Raw genomic sequence first — 8,157 nt, 5'->3', positions numbered from 1 at the left:
GACCGCGAGATCGTGACCTGGCTGAAGTCGGACGCTTAACCGACTGCGCCACCCAGGCGCCCCTTGACCACTTCTTTCAAGTAATTTGTCTGCACCTCTCGGGTCATGATTTCCATGATCTTTTTCCTAATTTGGCAGACCTATTGGTGCTGAGCATAAGAGGTCTTCCAAATCCAATTGTGGCGTTTTTTAGTAAAACCGACACAAAAGAAGCGAAGAAATTACCCACTGGTAGTCTTGACATCAACATGAGTTTCAATCATGGTCTGCCACTTTTTGACCATGGAGCACATTTTGTCCCAGGTAAGATCCATGCCATGGAAATTAGTCAGGTTTTGCCCTGAACATCTTCAGTAATTACCTTCAATTTCCCACATGCAACTTCATCATTCTCCAGATCAGCAAGGCTTACTTCAAACACACGACCCTTGAGGCCATCAGATGCGATTTTGGTTCCTTGAGTTCTTGTGACTAGTGTTTTCCCAATATTTCTTGTATTAAACATTGCTGGTGCTTTTACATCATACCAATCTTTCTTTGAAAATGGATCAACCACTTTTTTCTTGGCTCCCTTTTTGCCGCCTTTCGTAAGATGCTTGTTCTTGCTGACCACCATGTGGCACTGCTCAGGGAGCCAAAAGGGCCCCAGTTTCCTCTTATCGTTGATCCTTGAATAACACAGGAGTTAAGGTCACTATCCCCCTGTGCAGTCAAAAATCTATGTATAACTTTTGACTCTCCCCAAATATATCTACTAATAACCTTCTGTTGATAGAAAACCTTACTGGTAAAATAAACAGTTGATTAAAACATTTTTGTCTGTTCTATATATTATATACTATATTCTTATTCTAAGGTAAGCTAGAGAAAAAATATTATTAAGAAAATCTTAAAGAAGAGAAAATACATTTCTAGTACTGCACTGTATCCCAAAAAAATCATGTATAAGTAGACCCATGCATTAAAACCCTTGTTGTTGAGACCCTATTTAAAATGAACAGAGGGGTGCCTGGATGGCTCAGTCTGTTAAATGTCTGACTCTTGATTTCTGCTCAGGTCATGATCTCATGGGTCATGGGTTTGGGTCCTGCATTGGGCTCTGCTCTGATAGTGTGGAACCTGCTTGGGATTCTCTGTCTCCCTGCCCCTCCCCAGCTTGCATGCTGCCCCCCCCTCCTCAAAATAAATTAAAAAAAATATTTAATAAAATAAAGTGAATATAACAGCACATGTTCTGCTTATGTAACATAGCTGTCAAATTTAGGGAAAGGTGAGGTGTAAAAGGAAAAATAGTTACTTAAAAACATTAGCTATAGAAACATTTAAGATAGATGCCATCAAGCTCTTAAATAAGCTCCATACTGACCCATGGATATGTAATTTTTTTTCCTTTGTTTTTTTTTTTTTTCTTTCAAGAAGACTGGAAAGAAGGTTGAAAAAAATGAATGTAAGGGGAAGACATGGAGGGGGAGGGTTCTGTAATCTAATACAAATTGTATTTGTTTTAAACAATATAGATATCAAGTATTGTGTTTAAGGAAGAAAGTGTCTAATTGAGATCAGAGAATGTGCTATTTACTGAAATGTAGAGATGGATTAGAAGGGCAGTCTAGCAACGCATTGGACTCTACATCCCAGATCCCAAGTATCTCAAGTGTTCTGGACAGTATCTTGACATCATAAGAACTAGCATTAGTGGTTGGGAGAAAAAAAAAAATACTCAGACCATGTATTGTTAGGTTTGGTGGATTGCCTGCCTAATACTTGTCTTTTAGGGGTTGAAAGCGATGCTATGTTTCTATTGTTGTATCCCTGAATTTTAGGTGAGATGGGGGGGGGTAGTTATTGTTTTTTAACTTGCTTTGTTGGTTCTGTTGGTTTAGAATTCATTTGTTAATGGTGTTTAGTGTGGTATTGTTTGCTTCTTTTGTAGTATAATATTTTAGGATTTAACCTTGTTTTCCCCAGTAAGTTGCAGTAATTTAGAAGTGATTATTAACATTGTTGAGAATTTTAGAGTTTGGCCAATTAATTTTTACAAAGCATATCTAAAATTCTACCTAAATGTTTACTATTTAAAAAACATCTATTGGTGGTAGGGTTTTATTATTTCTATGTACACATAACGTTAACTGTGAAATCCAAGCAACACACTATTCGTAATTCTTTGCAGAATTCAAAACTAGATAGCGTACTTTATTTCTCTTATTTTTTCAGATTCTTTCAAATATTCCTATTTAGTGGCAATAGCTATTTTCATTGCTACTAATGTATGTTTTTTGGACAGCATACATAAGCTCTGGGGGAGACATTAACTCATCTCTCAACTCTGTCCTTTATACCTTATTATCACTTTCTAAAAGTTCATAGCAAAATCAGACTGAAGATGATAGCACTTCATATTTCTGGATCATTTGTTTTGAAGGACAGCTCTGCTGTTGTCTCTTGTACTTTCAGCACCTGCCTTTTTTTTTTTTTTTTAAATATCTTGCCAGTCTTAAGCATGAAAAAGAAACACAGTTTTGAATTTCCTATAGTGTCAGTGTCATAATTATCTAAATAATTTAGTCCTTCCTGTTAATAATGTCCTTGTGTCCGTGGAGGGACTTGACTATATAATACTTGATTTATTCATTCTTTATGTGTCTCCTCTAATTCTGCTTCAGTTTTGCTTTCCTTTTTCATTAATTTTTTAAAAAATCTTTTGTCTTTCAAAATTATGTGCTTAGCATCAAGAAGTACCTCTGTTGAACTTTACATCTGAGAGTTTGTGTGATCTTTAAGGTAATCTGTTAATGTGTTTTGGATTTGATTAAAGTGACTGTTATCATAGTTGTACTTAAAAATGAACAGAGACAGATACTAAACATCAGGAATAAGATAATCTTCAACCACCATTGCTCTATTGCTCTCTAGGGCACTGACTTGGATTTTAGGGGACCTATGCTTATTATCAGAGAAGACTGTGATAAGGGAAATGAAGGCTTCTGCCTTTTTCATTAGCCATAGGAAGGAGTAAGGGTACTCTTAAAAGAGAACTTGCCAAGCCTGTTAGATCTTTTTGGACCAAAGTGTGTGTTGCTGGTGTAAGTAAGCAAGCAGGCTTTAAGTTTTATGAAACAAAGCTTAGTAGGAATATAATTTAACAGAAACCTGTTGTCAGAATTCTGGTTAAACCAGCTTTTAAAGGTTTCAGTTGGTGAAGTAAAAACACTTCCGACTGTCTCTCCCACTGAATACAGCTATAAAACCTGAACAGAATGCATGGAGAAGCTATGACGGTTTTGAAAATAGTAGGCAAATTGGGGAAAAAGATGAGACTTCAAAATACCACTAATCCAGCAGTGAGTTTGCCATCCCTCCTGCACCTCCCCACCCCCATTCTTCCTGCTGCTTGCTGTTGACATGGACAGTCACAGATAATATATGGCAAAGCAGAGTAACCAAAGCCCCCAGCTTTCTGGCCAGAGGACAGAAAGAGGAGACTAGGGAACCAGAAATTACTGGGAAGATTGTGAAATGGGAAGAGCTCAGGAAAGCAAGCCTGTATTATTATTTTAGACTCCTAGGCCCACTCTTGAGCGACACATTTGTCATATGTGAATCTGATTCTAATCAGCATACATAAAGACTTTAAGAATGGAACTAACAGGGGAGATTTAGTAGCTTAGTCGGCTAAGCATCAGACTTTAGTTCATGGTCTAACAGTTCAGGTCATGATCTCACAGTTCATGGGTTCAAGCCCCACATCGGGTTCTGTGCTGACAACTCAGAGCCTGGAGCCTTCTTTGGATTCTGTGTGTGTGTCTCTCTCTGCCCCTCCCTTGCTAGTGCTCTGTGTCTCAAAAATGAATAAACATTAAAAAAAAAAAAAAAAAAAGAAGTGGAACTAACAGAGCAATGCTAGGTCCCAGACTGACCACCAAGTGGTACACATTTGGGACATATCCAGTGAGCACTACAAAGGCTTTGAAAACTGAACTCGTGTTGGAGCTTGAGCTAACAGAAGATACATTGGAACTTGTGGCCTAAATCTAACTGACCTGTTCTGCATACTAAAATTAAAATGTCATATTCCAAAGGATTTAAAGAAGACCCAGAGTCTTATAATATTTAAATTATTCAGGGTACTATTCAAAATTACTTGACTTAAAGAATCAGGAATAAATTTCTAAAATAGAAATTTTATTTTATTTTATTTTTTAAATGGAAATTTTAGAACTGAAGATAATAGTAATCAAAATAAAACACTTGGCTGGATAGTTGAAAAGAGACAAAAGAGGGAAGAGTCAGTGAACTTGAAGATGGACAAGTAGAATTTATCTAATCCAAAAACTAAGGAGAAAACTGATCAAAAACAAAAAAACAGAAAAACAGAGCCCCAGAGACCTGTGGGACAATGACCAAAGGTCTGGCATTAATGTTATTGAAGTCCCAGAAGAGAAAGAGTAAGATACTAAAAATATGTTTGGAAAAATAATGGCTAACAACCTCCCAAATTTAGAAAGACATAAACCTAAAGATTCCAGAAGGTCTGTGAACCCCCAAACAGGTTAATCACAGAGAAAGTCAGATTCAGTTCCATCTAAGAAAACTAAAGACAGAGAAAAAATTCTTGAAACTAGCTAGAGAGGTGTACACTTGTCTAATAAGGAACAGCAATTCAAGTGATTGTAGATTTCTTATCAGAAACCATGGAAACCAAAAGAAAGTAGCAAAATATTTTTAAAGTGCTGTAAGAAAAAAAAACTGTCAACCAACCCAGAATGCTATATCCTGTGAAAATACCCTGCAGTAATAAAGGTGAAATAAAGACAGTGCAGGAACAAGAATAGAATCTTTTGCCAGTAAACCTACTCTAAAAAAAAAAAAAAAAAAAATGCTTAAGGAAATTGAAGTTCTTCAGAATGAAGTGAAAATGATACCAAAGGAAAATTTTAAACATTAGGAATTAAGAAAAAGCAACAGAAATGGTATATAGTCTGCTTTTAAGCTTTTTAAAATATTAAAAATAAAAATTCTAACATTGTCAGGGATTTTCAGTGTATACATATGTAATATATAAGAAAATTATAACAAAGTGTGGGGAGTAAAAGGATATAAGGTATCTGTATTCCACTTGAATTGGTGAATTATAGATTCTAAGTAGACTGAAATTTTAATTTTTTTTTTAAACGTTTATTTACTTTTGAGACAGAGACAGAGCATGAACGGGGGAGGGTCAGAGAGAGAGAGGGAGACACAGAATCTGAAACAGGCTCCAGGCTCTGAGCTGTCAGCACAGAGCCCGACGCGGGGCTCGAACTCACGAGCCGTGAGATCATGACCTGAGCCGAAGTTGGACGCTTAACTGACTGAGCCACCCAGGCGCCCCGCTAAGTAGACTGAAATTTTAAGTAAGTATACTGTAATTTCTAAAGCCGCCACTTAAAAAAAAAATCTATGGATATAGTAAAAAAACAATAGGTAATTAAAGTGAAATATTTAAAGTTCAGATAACCCAAAAGAAGTAGGAAAAGGGAAACAGAAATGAAAAACAGAAGGAACAAACAGAAAAGAAATAATAAAATGGTAGACCTAAATCCAAAAACATCTAAGTTGTTCTATTAAGTGTAAATGGTCTAAATATACCAGTTAAAATATAGAGATTGTCAGAATGGATTTCAAAACCATGACTAAATTGTATGTTTACAAAGAGACTCATTTCAAATGTAATGATGTAGGTAAAAGTAAACAGATAGGAAGAATGCTTATGTTAGAGAAGAAGAAAGGTCTCAAATTAATAATCTAAGCTTTTATCTTAAGAAACTGGTAAAAGGAGAGCAATATACATCCAAAGCAAGCAGAAGAAGGTAAATAATAAAGATAAAAGCAGAAATCAATGACTTTGAGAACAAAAGGAAAAAATAGAGACAATAAAACCAAAAGCTAGTTCTTTTATGATAAAATTGACAAATCTCTAATTAGACTGAGAAAGAAAAAAGATGCAAATCACCAATATCAGGAAAAAAGAGGTGGAAATCACTACAGACCCTGCAGGGTAAGGGAATACAAAAGAACAACTCCATGCAAGTAGTTCAACAACTTAGATGAAATGACCAGTTTTTTCAAAAGCACCATCTGTCAAAACTTAGCCAAGTGAGGTAGCTAACCTCAGTAGTTTTGTAATTATTAAAGTTAATTTATAGTTAAAACCTTTCAATGAAGAAATCTCCAGGCTTAGATCATTTTACTTATTAGTAAATTCTCCCAAAAATTTATAGAAGAATTAATACTGTGTCTCCACAATTTCTTTCAGGAAACAGAAGAGTTAGGAACTCTTCCAGTTCATTTTATGAGACCAGTATTATCCTGATAACTAACCAGAAAAACATTACAAAATAGGAAAACATTTCAGTATCCTTTGTGAACATAGAAGTAAACATCTTCAACAAAATATTAGCAAATCAAATATAGCATTGTATAAAAATAATATATCATGACCAAGTGGAGTTTACCCCCCCAGGAATGCAAAGCTGTGTTAATATTAAAAAAATCAGTGAATGTAATCTACCATATTAACAATCTAAGAAAGATCGTATCAATTAATGCAGAAATACATTAGATGGATTTCAATATGTATTAATAAGAATAACTCTCAAAAATCTAGGAATGAAGAGGACTTCCTTAACCTGATAAAGTGCAACTATTGAAACCCTACTATTAACATTATTCTTAATGATGAAATGACTGAATGCTTTCTTCCAGAGATTAGGAAAAAGGCAAGGATGTCTGTTTTCATCACTATTACTCAGTGTTATATTGCCCAGACAATAAGGCAACAAAAAGAAAAATAGAGAAATGAAATATAAATAGTGTGGTTTTTTTGTTCTCTTAACCATGTCTTTTGTAGTGCAAGAATGTTTCTAATTTGTATGAAGTCTTAATTTGTCAGGTTCTTTTTTTTTTTTTTTTTTTAAAGGACCTGTTTTGGGTGTTCTGTCTTAAGACATGTGAGATTTCAGAAAACCAAAGTATACTTTGTAGAGTGGGAGAAAATGTTTTACTACATAGGTAGGGAATTTTGATGACAGAGGTCAATTTAAAAACTTTTTATTTGTTGTGACTATCTTGCAGATGCTAATTTTCTCCAGGGAAAGACTTAAAAAATATAGCTGATTGTTTGATTTGTGCTGCAGGGTAGATTAATTAAAATCGCATTTTGTCACCTGAAGTTCCAGATTATGACAGCATCAGACTCTGAAACTATCTATACTTTTTAAAAGGCCAGCATCAACAAAGGACAGTTTACAACCCCTGAAAACAGTTTTTTAGCAATATGTGTGTGTGTGTGTGTGTGTGTGTGTAAAACTACAGTTTAAAAGAGGGTTTTCTTCCCTGTAATTTGTGAAAAGCAAATGGAGAATGGTTCTTAGTTAATTTTTTTTTATTTTTAGTTATGTTTTCTGCTTTACTAAAGACTCAGTTACCTAGGGATTATTTTTGCTCTTTCCTCTAATACTATAAAATATCCTGAAGTGGTCTTTACTTTGTATCTCCTTGAGACTGCCTATTTCACCACAAACTTTACTATTTTCATCCTGCTCTTTTTTTAATATGTTCAAAATTTGGTCAATTCTCTTTTAAAAAAAATTATTTTTGATGTTTATTTTTGAGAGAGACAGAGCACAAGCCAGGAAAGGGCAGAGAGAGAAGGAAACAGAATCTGAAGCAGGGTCCAGGCTCTGAGCTGTTAGCACAGAGCCCAGTGCTGAGCTCAAACTCACAAACTGTGAGATCATGAGCTGAAGTCTAAAGCTTAACCGACTGAGCCACCCAGGTACCCTGGTCAATGTTCTTTTTAAAGAATGTTCAGTGTGTGTGTATAGGGTTCCTCAACAGGTTACTTTCAATTGGCTATCTGAGAGCCTGATATTGTTTGAATATTTGTTTAGAAACCAGTGGCAGGTTCTTTATTCATTTCTCTCCATAGTAATAAGATTTTGATGGTAACTGAACGTTCTTCTTCTTCTGGAGAAGCTTAAAGACCTCATAGTGATGTTTTATTTTGACTTGGTTATCTTTTCTTTTCTTTTCTTTTCTTTTCTTTTCTTTTCTTTTCTTTTCTTTTCTTTTCTTTTCTTTTCTTTTCTCTTTTCTTTTCTTTTCTTTTCTTCT

General features: G+C 35.0%; 1 protein-coding gene and 1 pseudogene across 1 annotated transcript in view; one reads left to right on the top strand and one right to left on the bottom strand.

Moving 5' to 3' along the window:
* The window catches only part of LOC121033230 (40S ribosomal protein S3a-like), a 5,604-nt pseudogene extending 4,988 nt beyond the window's left edge, over positions 1 to 616 (bottom strand).
* The window catches only part of TAF4B (TATA-box binding protein associated factor 4b), a 118,592-nt gene that overhangs the window by 75,951 nt on the left and 34,484 nt on the right, over positions 1 to 8,157 (top strand). The window lies entirely within an intron of this gene.

This window comes from Herpailurus yagouaroundi, unplaced genomic scaffold, assembly GCF_014898765.1.
Source record: "Herpailurus yagouaroundi ecotype Mexico unplaced genomic scaffold, PumYag 142, whole genome shotgun sequence".
Classification (NCBI taxonomy): Eukaryota; Metazoa; Chordata; class Mammalia; order Carnivora; family Felidae; genus Herpailurus; species Herpailurus yagouaroundi.
Note: the sequence above shows the minus strand (reverse complement) of the source record. Positions and strands in the feature narration are given on the sequence as shown.